Source organism: Chrysochloris asiatica, unplaced genomic scaffold, assembly GCF_000296735.1.
Source record: "Chrysochloris asiatica unplaced genomic scaffold, ChrAsi1.0 scaffold00049, whole genome shotgun sequence".
Classification (NCBI taxonomy): Eukaryota; Metazoa; Chordata; class Mammalia; order Afrosoricida; family Chrysochloridae; genus Chrysochloris; species Chrysochloris asiatica.
Genome location: NW_006408567.1, coordinates 5,908,721 through 5,922,459, shown reverse-complemented (window position 1 = coordinate 5,922,459; position 13,739 = coordinate 5,908,721).

Sequence of the window (13,739 nt, the reverse complement as noted above, 5' to 3'; positions counted from 1 at the left end):
CTTACAATTGTAGAATTCCAGGTCCCCAATGTAAGACAGTCCATCCTGCTGTCCATTATATTTGGAGCAGACCATGCCCCTAAAGAAGCATCCCTTCAATTGATTGGCTGCTCATAGCTGACAATATATGTTGTTCGTTTTTATCAATATGAGAATAAGCACATCCCAACTGCTAAACATCTGGAAATCCTGGCCTAGTCAAGTTGACACAAAGCCCTAACCATTACAATATTTTTATGGCATTCTCTGTTGTAAGCCAAGATCTAGTTGACATCATAATCATATTGCTCATTCCACATCCTCTTCTGAATCTGATTGAAATGTTTGCAATTATTTGTCAATGAACAGCCGCAGCAATTTTCAATTGTCTTCAGCAGAATTTTATTGGCCTGTGATAGTAATATTATTCGATCATTTCAACATTCTGTTGGGTCACCTTTCTTTGGGCTGAGCACAGATATAAATCTCTTCTAGTAGGTTGACCAGGTAGCTGTCTTTCAAATTTTATGACACAGACAAATGAATAATTCTATTGCTGAGGCCATTTGTTGAAACATTCTATTCTTGGAGGCTTGATTTTTGCCAGTGCCTTCAGTGCAGTTTAGACTTCTTTCTTCAATAGCATCAGTTTTTGATCAGATTCTGCCTCCTGGCATGGTTGAACACCAACCAATTACTTCTGGTATACTGATTTTGTACAATTTGTCCATTTTCATTTGATGCTTCCTCCATCATTCAATATTTTGTCCAGAAAATCCCTCAGTATCTCAACTGAAGGCTTGATTTTTTTTCTCCAGTTTTTTCAGCTTGAACGATGTCAAGTATGTTCTTCCCTTTTGGTTTTCTATCTCAAGGTCTTTGTATTTCATAATAATACTATGGCATTTTTTGTGTAGCTCTGTTAATTAATTACTTATTTCAGTCACTTAAGCTTCTCTATGCTCTACAGCAGGTTTCAGAGTCTCTTTTGACCTTTTTATTCTTTCTTGTCTTTTTAATGATCTTTTATTCTTTTCATGTATGATCTATGTTATAAAACACATGTGGTCTTCTGTTGTTTGTGTTCAATGCATCAAATCTATTTTTTAGTTTCTTCCTAAATTCAGGTGGAATATTATTAAGGTTGCTTAGCTCTCCAGGATTTGTTTTAATTTTTGTCAGTTTCCACTTGAATTTGCATGAGTTCAATTAATGATTTGTTCCTCATTCAGCCCCTGGCCTTGTTGTGTCTGATGATACTGAGATCTCCATAGTTTCTATCTATGTTGTTACTGTTGCTAAGTGCTGTTCAGTTTGTTCTGACTCATAGAGATCCTGTTTATGGTTTCCAAGGAGTGAATGGAGTATTTGAACTGTAAACCTTACAGTTAACGGTCCAGTGCTTATCCTACAGCACTGCACCAGAACTCAACATTGTTTCTATGAAGTGATGACAAGTTCGTTTTGAACCCCTAGTGACCCTGTATAAGGTTTCCAAGGAATAGTTGGTATGGTTGAACTGCCAACCTTGCAGTTCAAACTGACCTTGCAGTTGAGTACTTATCCTACAGTCCCACACCAGGACTCTATATAGGTATTCAGTTTGATTCCTGTGTGGCCCATATGTGTAGTCGTGTTTACGGTATTGAAAATATTTGCATTAATAAGTCATAGGTCTTATAAAAGTATGTCATGCTATCCCCATTGTCATTTCTATGATCAAGACCATATTTTCCATCTACTGATACTTCTTTGTTTTCAATCATCAATAATTATTAGTATATTTTAATTGCATGCTTACATAACACCAGACTCCAGAAGTTGGTAAAAATCTTCCATTTCTCCATCTTAGCCATTAGCAGTGGATGAGTAAGTTTTAATAATAGTCATATTAACTGGTCTTTCTTTTATGAATACAGCTATTCTATCATTGACAGCATTCTACTTCAGGGTAGCTATTGTGATGTTCTTTTGTATGTTGAATGTGATGCTATTCCTCTTCAATTTTTCATTCCTTGCATACTAGACTATTTAATTGTCTGATTCAAAATGGTCCATACCTTCCATTTCTGCTCATTAATACCTATAATGTCTTTTTATACATTCCATTTCATTTTTGACAACTTTCAATTTTCCTACATTTGCACTTCATACAAAGTCAGATTTCTGGTGTGGTACTGTGAGATCAACACTGGACTTTGAACAACAAAGTTGGAAGTTTAAACGCACCAGGTACTCCTCCAAAAACCCAAGACAGAGTCACTATGAGTCAGAATTGACTTGACGGCACTTAATAATGATAGTACTTCATACATTCCATGTTCTGATTATTAATGGATGTTTACAGCTGTTATTTTTCATTTTTACAGTGGCTCTATGGGTTGATGTGCTAGACTACAAAGCCATTTGAACTGCAAGGTTGGCAGTTCAAGGTCACCAGCTGCTCCTCAGAAACCCTATACAGGGTCGCTATGAGTTGGAATCGACTCGACAGCACTTCACAACAACAACAACAAACCAGCAAGAACAGTTCCAAAATCTTTGTTCCGTTCATTTAGTCAACTTGAGGAGGCAGCCTTTCCTCAGTCATATTTTGAGGGCCTTTCTACCTGAGGGGATCATCTTCTGGTACTATACAACACTCTGCTGGTGTTCATCACATTTTCACCAACCATTTTTTTATAAGCACATTGTCAGGTTCTTCTTCCTGTTGTTGTTGTTAGGTGTCTTCAAATCATTTTTGATCCATCGAGAACCTATGCACAACAGAAGAAAATGCTGCTTGGTCTTGAGCCAACTCACTATTGTTAATTTTTAATCTATTATTACATATACAGTGCCCTTCCATCTTATCGAGGTTCTTCCTCATTTTCTTTGATCCACTCCTATACCAAGCATGATGTTATTTTCTGGGAGTCTCCAACACCATAATTCAAAGGCATCAATTCTTCTATGGTCTTCCTTGTTCATTGTCCAGTTTTCACATGCATATGTAGAGATTGAAAATAGCATGGCTTGGCTAAGGCAACTGTAATACTCGAACGTATATCTACTGTTTAATATTATAAAGAGGTCTTTTACAGCAGATTTGCCTAAAGCAGTACATCATTTGATTTCTTGACTGCTGCTTCCATGAGTGTTGATTGTGGGCTCAGCAAAATGAAGTCTTTGACAACATCAATCTTTTCTTCATTTATCATGTTATTTATTGGTCCACTTGTGAGGATGTCTGTTTTCTTTACATTGAAGTACAAACCATATTGAAGTCTCTAGTCTTTGATCTTTACCAATAAGTATTTTAAGACCTGCTTGCATCTAGCAAGCAACGTTGTATCATCTGCATATTGTAGGTTGTTAATGAGTCTTTCTTCAATCCTGATGCCATGTTCTTCTTCATATAATGCATATTGAGTAAGTATGGTGAAAGGATACAAGCATGGTGCACACCTTTCCAGATTTTAAACCCTTCAGTATCCCCTTGTTCTGTTCTAACAACTGTCTCTCAGTCTATGTAGAGGTTCCCCATGAATACAAGTGAGTGTTCTGGAATACCTATTCTTTGGAATGTGATCCATAGTTTTTCATGATACACATAGTTTAAAGACTTTGCACAAGTAACATCTTTCTGGTATTCTCTGCTTTTAGCCATGATCTATCTGATGTCACTAATGATATCCTTATCCATGCTCTCTTCTGAATCAAAACTGAACTTTTGGCAGTTTCCTGATGATGTACTATTACAATCAGTTTTGAAGTATCATAAGCAAAATTTTATTTTTATGTATTATTAATGATATTATTCAGTGATTTCCACATTCCTTTGTGTCACCATTCTTTGGAATGGGCAAAAATATGGATCTCTTTCAATAGCTTGGCCAGGAAGCTGTCTTCAAAATTTCTTGGCAAAGATTAGTGAGCACCTACTGTACTGCATCAGTTTGTTGAAATATTTCCATTTGTTTTCTGTCAATTACTAGAAACTTGTTTTTTGTTAATGTTTTCAGTGCAGCTTGAACTTCTTCCTTCAGAACCATCAGTTCTTGATCATATGCTGCATTTTAAAATGGTTGATCATAGAGCATTTCTTTTCAGTACAGTTATTCTGTATGTTATAAGCTATAAGCTTCTCATTGTTGTTAAGTGCCATCATGTTTATTCAGATTCATAGCAACCCTTTATAGGGCTTCTGAGGAGCAGCTGGTAAGTTTGACCACTGACCTTGTTGTCTATAGTCAAGTGCTGATCTTACAGCAGCACACCAGAACTTGGGTATAAGCTTATATCATTGATTTTAGATATTTATTCTTTTATAATATGTGCATTCAATATTGTAAACTTTCCTCAGAGCTCTGCTTTTATTACCTAACAAAATTTCATAAATTACGTTCTCATTTCATGTAATTCAACACACTTAATTTTTAAAAAAGTATTTTTTAAGCTACACGCTATTTAGAAATATGCTGTTTAATTTACAAATATTTTGGGATAGTCCTCTTAGTAACTTAGTCTAGAAACTTTGCTGTTTTCTATTCAACATGTGTGACACTGCTGGCATGTAACATACCTGTAGTTAATTTCCAGCATCATAGCATCCCATAAACCACCACTGTGCAACGAAGTGGTAGGTAGTGGGTGATAACCCATTATATCAGGTATTATTCTTTCCTAGCAGAGAAGGAGTCCTGGTGTGGGACTGTAGGACAAGCACTGGACTGCTAACAGCAAGATTTATGGTTTAAACGCACCAGTTTGTCTTTAGACCTATACAGGGTCACTATGGGTGGAAATCAACTCAATGACACTTAGCAACCACAACAACCAGCAGAGAAGGAAACTGAGGTTAATAAATATTAATTTAAATACCTTTCTTAGGACAACTGACCTTGAATTGGTATAGAAGTTGACCTAGAAATTTGTTGTTATTATGTGTCACTGATTGGTTCCAAATCACAATGGCTCTACATACGATCGAAGAAAACACTGCCCAGTCCTTGTAATGATTGAGTTCATTATTGCAGCCACTATGCCATCCATATCCTTGAGGATTGTGTTGTTGTTAAGTGCTGTCCAGTCAGTTCCTACTCATACTGATCCTGTATAGGGTTTCTGAGGAGCAACGGGAGAGTTTGTACCACTGACCTTGTGGTTCAAACTGACCTTGTGGTACTTGTCCAGTGTTTATCCTATAGTATGATAGTTATGGTTGAGCAAAGGATTTTCAGTGGTTTTGCAGTTAAAATGGAGTTATCACCTCCATGTTGAGATTTATTGTGATACAATCAAACCCATGATGCGATCTGATGTGATCTACTCTGATTGATGTAATTATCCCACATGTTGCAAATACTAACTTATATGATGTTAATGAGGCCAGATGCAATCTGCAAAATTAAGCTGTATCTTGAGTCAGTCTCCTTTGTGATATAGAATGAGAGATAATTGAGCAAAGAGAGGGACCTATTACTACCAAAAAAGAAGAGTTGAGAGTGGAGTGCATCATTTGACTTGGATTAAGGCAGTTGTCATGATAACATCATCCTTATGAATGGAAAATTGTGAGTTCACAGGTGAAATTCACATTCTCCTACCTCTTCTGAGATAAATTCAGGAAATTTGTACATTAGATTGCAAGTAAATAACAGATCATAGCAGCTTTATATGACATAGTAAAATCATCATTCAAAGAATAGATTCAGAATATGGGACATTCAGAATTGATGAATCATAAGGTCCCAATGTAGAGAATGAGATTCTCCCATGAAATTCTCAAAAGTAGTAGCCAAAGCCACAGCCACAGCCAGAGCCGCAGCCATACAGAGAGTGGGCGCCACAGCCATAACCACAACCATAGCCACAGCCATAGCCACAGCCCAGTACACGGAAGTCAGAGCTGGAGCCATAGCCACAGCCCAGACCTCCATAGCCACTGCCCCCATAGTAGTTTCTATAGCAGCTTCCACACATGGTGTTGGTTTTTGAAATTGTATTTGGGTAGAAAGGTGACTTCTGTATGAACAATTGTCTCTGCAGAGGGCCTTTTATATGCTTTGAGTTTGGGTGGGACCAACCACATGTGTTCATGCTATTAGCTAATTTGTGGGACAACTCTGAGTAATTTGCTGGCTGCTGGCTATAAGGCATTGCCTTAGAAGCATTGGGGAGATATACTTTGCTTAATCATTATATGACCCAATTGAGGATCATTAGTGAGAATCCATTATCTATCAGCAAACTCTTACATGACATTTTCAAATTACACATTTATAAAGTACCTTTATGGCAATATACAGCATTTTTAGTAGATAAACTCTAACTTGTTCCAGATGGTCAATGATTTTTATCTTCTTATTGTTGACATTCTACCTTAACATTGAGCTTTTCAATCCATTCTCTTCTAGTAAGCCCATTTTCCTCTTTAGTTTTTGTTGTGTTTTTTGTTTTTTTTTTTCATTATCACATCAGAGATTATTTACTATGAAAAACCAGAAGATATCACTCAGTGACTGTAGACAAATCAATACATTAAAAATCTGTAATACTAGACCTGAAAAAACTGGACTTTTCTTTCATACTTAGATCAATATTTCTCTTTATCATTCTACTTTAAAAGCATCAATATTTTCCCCATGGTTTCATAGCTATATAATGAATTTACAGTTGGAAAAAGTGGAAATGATGAGATTTTATTGGATTTATGAAATCTTATTTTTATTAACTAATTGCATTTAAACATTAACATATCCTTGCTATTTGTTTTATGTCTGAAAAGTTAACATAGATATGTCTTTATTTATAATTTATGATGTCATTGTTTTAATAATGCTGGCAGCACTATCTTTTCATGTGCTTAGTTGATTTCTACCAATAAACAAGCTGTTGGTAAAATATCTCAAACTCTGAGGCTCATTATTAATTACTACAGTTGAAATTGTTTGTTTTTTAAGTGGTGTGAAGTGCACAACTGAATTCATTAAGTCATGTTCCTAGTGAAGCCACCACCTTCTAAGAGTTTGCAAAGCATAGTGTTGTTGTTCTTGTTAGGTGCTATCATGTCAGTTCTGACACATAGTGACCCAATGTAAAACAAAACAAAACACTTCCCAACCCTACACTAACCTCACAATCATTGTTACTCTTGAGCCCATTGCTGCTGCCACTGTGCAAATCTATTTCATTGGGGGCGGGGTGTGTGTGTGTCTTCTTTTTCATTGATCCTTTCACTTTACCAAGTTTGAGTGCCTTCCAAACTTAGGGGCTCATTTTCCAGCACTATATCTGATAATGTTCTGGAGTTATTTATAATGTTTCAATATTCAGTATTTGGTGCTGTCTGACAATGCTTCACTGCTATTCATAAAGTTTTAAGTGACTAAGCATTTGGCAGTAGTCCACCTCTCTTTCTTCCTAGACTATCTTAGTCTGGAAGCTCAGCTGAAACTTGTCCACCATCGATGAACTTGTTGGTATTTAAAATATTGTTGGCATACCTTTCAGCATCACAGCAACACATAAGCCACCACAGTATGACAAACTGACAGATGAGTGGTGGCAAAGCACAGTAGATAAGAGTAAAACATGCATTACCATATGTTGTTTATACTTGCTCTAAATCTTTCCTTTTTAAAATACATTAAATGAAAACTCCTTTAGAAATCTATATAATGTATTTTTACTTATATCTCTCATTTGTTTGTGTGATATTATATGATACAACTGTCTATGAATATGTGTGTATTTGTGTGTTTGTGTGTAAGCAGCTGTTGTTCTGTCAGCTGAAGGCTGTTTCCAAGGACATTAAATTCTTGGAACTTGTAGGGAGAAATCCTTCATTCTGTGAGTTTCAAGGGCATTCAGTAGGAGGCCACCGGCATGACTGAAATGATGAATGCAGAAAGTATGTGAATGAGGAAACAGTAAGTATCTCTTCAGGGTGTTTCTTTATGACATATCCACAATAGTACAGGATGAAATAAATGTTAAGATTGGGATTCTCTGTAAAAGAAAGAATATCTCACCTAGGGAAAAAAATGGAAGGAATCCCCATTAGAACATCAATAAACATGCCCATAAAATATTTTAAATAATGTTAGAAACAACCTCTTCTATATGTCCTATTATGTTTCCCATGAGAATAATATAGTCTTAATTAGACAATATAAAGTTAGGCGATATCAATATTTTCTTCATGCTAGTCTGTAATGAAAGATTTATACATAAAAGTTCTAATAGAGCAAATCTGTATTCTTAGCATGTACTGGGTACATTGAGATCAAGCTCGTTATGGATAAAGCCACATGGAAAAACACACACACACACACACACACACACACACAAAATCCACTAGTTTTTCAAAATCAAGGGTTGATATGAATACTCAGAATGAACCCAACATGCAACAAAGTACTATTGCAAGGAAAGGGAGAACACTTTAACACAGTTTTTATTATTATTATTATTGCAAAATTCAGTAATGTTTAAGAGAACATAGAAAAATATAACTGGCATCCATGTTAATAGCAGAATCAGAATAGAAGAAATATATACACATATTTGTTGTAAAGAAGTTGATTACTGCATGCAAATATTTACTGCAGGTAAAACAAATTAATATGAGGTGAGACAAGAGAAATTCAGAAATTCTCCAAGAATTTAGGGGCGGAGCATAAGAAGAAAAAACTTATGCACACAAACAAGGTGAGCAGTACTGATCCTGAATATCTAATATGGAAGAGCAGGATTTTGACAAATAATATGGTAGACAGAGAAAAATGGACCAGGGGAGAATATAATGAAATATTTTTTTAGAAGTGAGTGCTAAAACGTAGACTCAGCATTCATATATATTTTAATTTGTTTTAGGCATTCATAAGTACTGAATAAGCAGTTGTCTGTTGAATTCTGATCCATGGTGACTCCATATGTTCCAGATTATAACTGTGCCCCATTGAGTTTTCAATGGCTGATATTTCAGAAGTAAATTGCTAGACTTTTCTTCAAAGACACCAATGAGCAAACTTGAAAATCGAACCCTTTTTTAGCAGTCAGAAATGTGAACTGTTTGAACCACACAACGATTCCAATTCAGGGTCTAGGTGTGCTGCTGTAGGAAAAACACTGTTCTGCTAACTGCAAGATCTGTGATCCAAATCTGCCAATCTCTCCTTGCAAACTCTATATAGGATTGCTATGAGTTGGAACTGACTGGACAGCCTTTAACAATAACAATATCTAACTTATCCTTTGAGTTCTTTTGTTTTTCCCTCTCCAAAGGGTGGGGCTTTGGAGACTGCATTATCTTGGTAAAAGTAAGAAAAATAAAACCTAAACAAACAAAAACACCACAATATTTTATATTTGCATGCAAAAAGGATGACTCAATGATGATGCACCACTTTTGCATAACTTGGTAATAGTAAGAAAAATTAAACCTAAACAAACAACCGCAAAAACTAATATTTTATATTTGCATATAAAAAGAGATGAAACTCAGTTATGAGACATCACTTTGCTGTACTATACCTGCCCTGGAGTAACTTACTTCATCTCTCTTTATTTTTTTTTGCAGCTGTAAAATAGGGATAATTTTACCACATAATTAAGTTGTTCTGAGGATTGCATGAGAAAATACACATAAAAGATTCAGAATAGTGTTGCCCTATGATAAACAGCTAATAAATTATATCTAATTATTATTATGGACTCCTGGAGTGGCGCTAGAGGATCAGCACTAGATTGCAAACCACAGATCAGCAATTCAAACCCACCAACTGCTCCTTGAACCCTATACAAAGTAGCTTTGAGTTAGAACCAACTTGATGGCACTTGTTGTTGGGTACCACTGAATTAGTACCGACTCATAATGACAATAACGCAACAGAATGAAACACTGCCTGGTCCTGGGCCAATCTCATAATTGTTGCCACACTTGAACCCATTGATGCTGCCACTTGGCCAATCCATCTCGTTGGGGGTCTTCCTCTTTTGCTCTGACCCTCCACCCTACCAAACATGATATCCTTCTCCAGCACCTGTCCCCTTCTGATAATATGTCCAAAGTATGAGAGACAAAGTTTGGCCATCCTGGCCTTCAAGGGGTACTCTGGCTGCACTTCTTCCAATACACAGCTGTTGGTTCTTTTGGCAGCTCATGGTACTTTCAATATTCTCCTCCAACACCATATCTCAAAAGCATCAATTCTTCTACAGTCTTCCTTTCATTGTCCAGCTTTCACATGCATATGAAGTTATTGAAAATACCATGGCTTGGGTCAGGCGCACCTTGACTAATTGCGACTGTCACAACTGTAAAGGTAGAAGTTTTGTAACAAAAAGTGGGGAGTAGTTAATTGTACATTCCAGGAACAGGGGACCCTAGGACCATCGAAGGAGAAAAGCATGAGTGGAATGTGAAACCCCAAGCAATCTTTGCTCTTCAAAACTTGAAAAAGGTCTTGTGCAGCAGATTTGCCTAATGCAATACATCATTTGATTTCTTGCTTGTTGCTTCCATGAGTGTTGATGGTTGAACCAAGAAGAATGAAGTCCTTGACAACTTCAATCTTTTCTCCATTGATAAGAATGTTGTTTATTGGTCCACTGGTGAGGATTTTTGTTTTCTTTACATCGAATAACCCTGGTAGCATAGTGGGTTACAAGCTGTACTGCTAACTGAAAGGTCAGTAATTCAAAACTACCAGCCACTCTGCAGGAGAAAGATGAGGCTTTCTGCTCTCTTAAATATTTACTGCCTTGGAAACCCTATATAGGGTTTCTATAAATCAAAACTGCTTGATGACACACAACTAACACCACCAATTATGATTATGGAGTTATGGTGTGATGCTGTAAGTTAATGCACCGACCTGCAATATCAGTTTTAACTGTTAGGTCGGTGGTTCAAACCCATCAGCTAGTTCTCAGAAACCCTAGACAAGGTCACTATTAGTCAGAACCAACTTGATGATACTTAACAACTAGTTATTATTTTAAAATACTAACTATAAATTGTCATACAGAATCTTGATATAAGAATTCATGAAAAGGACCAAGCAAAAAAGTCTTATATATGCAAAGATACTGAAAATAAACCATATAATTAATACAATTAATAGTGAAAGATAATACATAGAAAGCAGTTATTAAATTTCAGTTATATTTCTAAGTGCTTTGCATATTTTATTACATTTAATTTTAAATGGAACCTTAATTAATATTATCACTAAAACCTAAATTATTATGTTTTATTATTATACATAATTGATATATAAGAATACCACAACGATAAAAGTTAGAAACCTGCCTAGGCTGCTCCTGATGTGGTGTTGTAGGATAAGCACTGGACTACAACTACAAGGTCGGTAATTCAAACTTACCAGGTGCTCCTCAGAAACCCTATACAACAGGTTTCCATGGAATGCATGGTGAGTTTGCTGTCGACCTTGAGGTCTAGCGCTTATCCTACAGAACCAAATCAAGTCTCTGGCTGTTAAGTTATTGTTGTTTTAAGTGTTGTCAAGTCGATTCTGACTCATAGGACCTTGTATAAGATATCCAAGGAGTGACTGGTGAGTTTGAACCACCAGTCTTGTAGTACAAACTGACTTTGCAGTCCAGTGCTTGTCCTACAGCGCTGCACACACTCCAGCATATTTATATGTCTTTTCTGGTTCTGACCAATGTGTGAGCCTGAGAAATGCTCCCTTCATTATAATGATGATGACGAATAATTTCTAACAGAAATGCATTCATTTACACTGATATAAATAGAAGAATGTTGTTGTTAAGTGTCATCCAGTCAGTCTATATAGCGGCCCCGTATAGAGTTTCCAAGGAGCAGCTGGTAAGCTTGAACTGCTGATGTTGCAGTTCAAAACAACTTTGCAGCAAGCAAAAAGAAAACATAATTTCAGTAGAATGACAGATAATATACTTGGAAAACATGATGTAAATCAGGAAAACTAACATTTGCAAACAAAACTAGTGGGTAAATGAAAAGATATGAATGAGATATACCATGGAGCGTCTTAAAGTTTGCTGGAAAATAGAATTAAAAGATACTGGAATTTTCCCACAAACTGTTTGAAACTCTCTCCTCTCTATATAAAAGAGGTTTCAAACAATACATGAAAGGTGTCCATTATCTTTTGATTTCATTTTCCAACAAACTTTCCAAAGCCCCCTCTTTGTACACTCACAAAGTATCTCTACCAAAACACTTATTAATTATAAAAAAAATAAAAATAAGTTTACAGTGGACAAACCTGCAACTCACTATCGTCATCAAGTGATCAAAGTTAACACCACGAGCAATGGGACAGATGGATATCAGGTAGAAAACAATATGAAAAAGAAAGAAACCAAAATAAAACAAAAAAAAAAGCACTGCCTCTCTACTTGGCTAGAAAAAATGTACAACCTAGTTTTACTCATAATAGAATATTGGAATATTCTAAATTGAGGAAAACTCTTTTAAAAATGAATTCCCTATAATCTATCTATCTATATATTAATGTCACGGAAGAGACTAGAAAGGTAGACAACTTAGTATATCATATATCCCTGAATTAGATACCTTTTCTGTATGAACATAATTGGGGAAATTGATTTTTTTTTTTAATGAATAATGGGTAGAGGGAAAAGTGGAATTGCATGCAGGCTAAATGGAGACTTTAGAAATCCACATGGATTGCTCAGAAACTGGGATATTCCAACTGAGGTGTTAGGGGTGGAGTGTGGAAATGACATCATTATATCACCATACAGATAGAGTCATCATGAGAGACTAATTAATCCATTCCAGGCCCCAGGAAGCAGGCATGGCTTGGGTGAGGTGTTCTTCACCTGAGTTAATTCTTTATAAAGGCTGAAGGTTGTTAGGTGCCCTTCAGTCCTTCCTGATTTATGTTGTTGTTGTTATCTGCCGGGGAGTTGGTTCTGACTCATAGCGACCCTGTACAGGGTTTCCAAGGCTGTAAATCTTTACGGGAGCAGAAAGCCTCATCTTTCTCCTGCAGAACAGCTGGTAGTTTTGAACTGCTGAACTTGTAGTTCACAGCCTGATTCGTAACCACTATGCTACCAGAGCTAGCTACCATTTATACGATTTCTAAGGCTATGAATATTTATAGAGAAGAAGCCTCTTTTTCCCTCAGAACGACTGGTGGGTTGGAAAAGCCATCTCTGCAATTATCAGCCCAATGCTTATCTTAAGACCTTTATTGCTGTATGGAAAACAATGTCCATTGTAAATATTTTGCTGTTAAGTGCCATCAAGTTGGTTCTGACCCATAGCAATCCTGTTATCCTATTTAGGGTTTCCGAGGAGTGGCTGGTGAGCTTGAACCACTGACCTTGTGAATCAAACCAACTTTACAGTCCAGCACATTAACCCACAGTGCCACATCAGTACTCCAATGTATATATATATATATATACAAAAAAAAATAGTAATAATAATTCTAGAAGCTATTTACCAAATGTGAGTACACAACAATCCAATGCAATTGCAATTTTTAAGGATGAGACATTTAAAGATAAAATGATCTATTAGAGTGTTTAAATACATCACATATTATAAAGAATTCTAGATGATACATTTTCAAGAACTATTGGTAGGATTTCTGGTAGCAAGTTCAGCAGTTTGAAACTACCAGGTGTTCCACAGGAGAAAAATGAGGCTTTCTGCTCCCGTAAAGATTTACAGCCATGGAATCGCTACACAGAGTTGCTGTGAGTTGGAGCCGACTCCACAGCATATAACT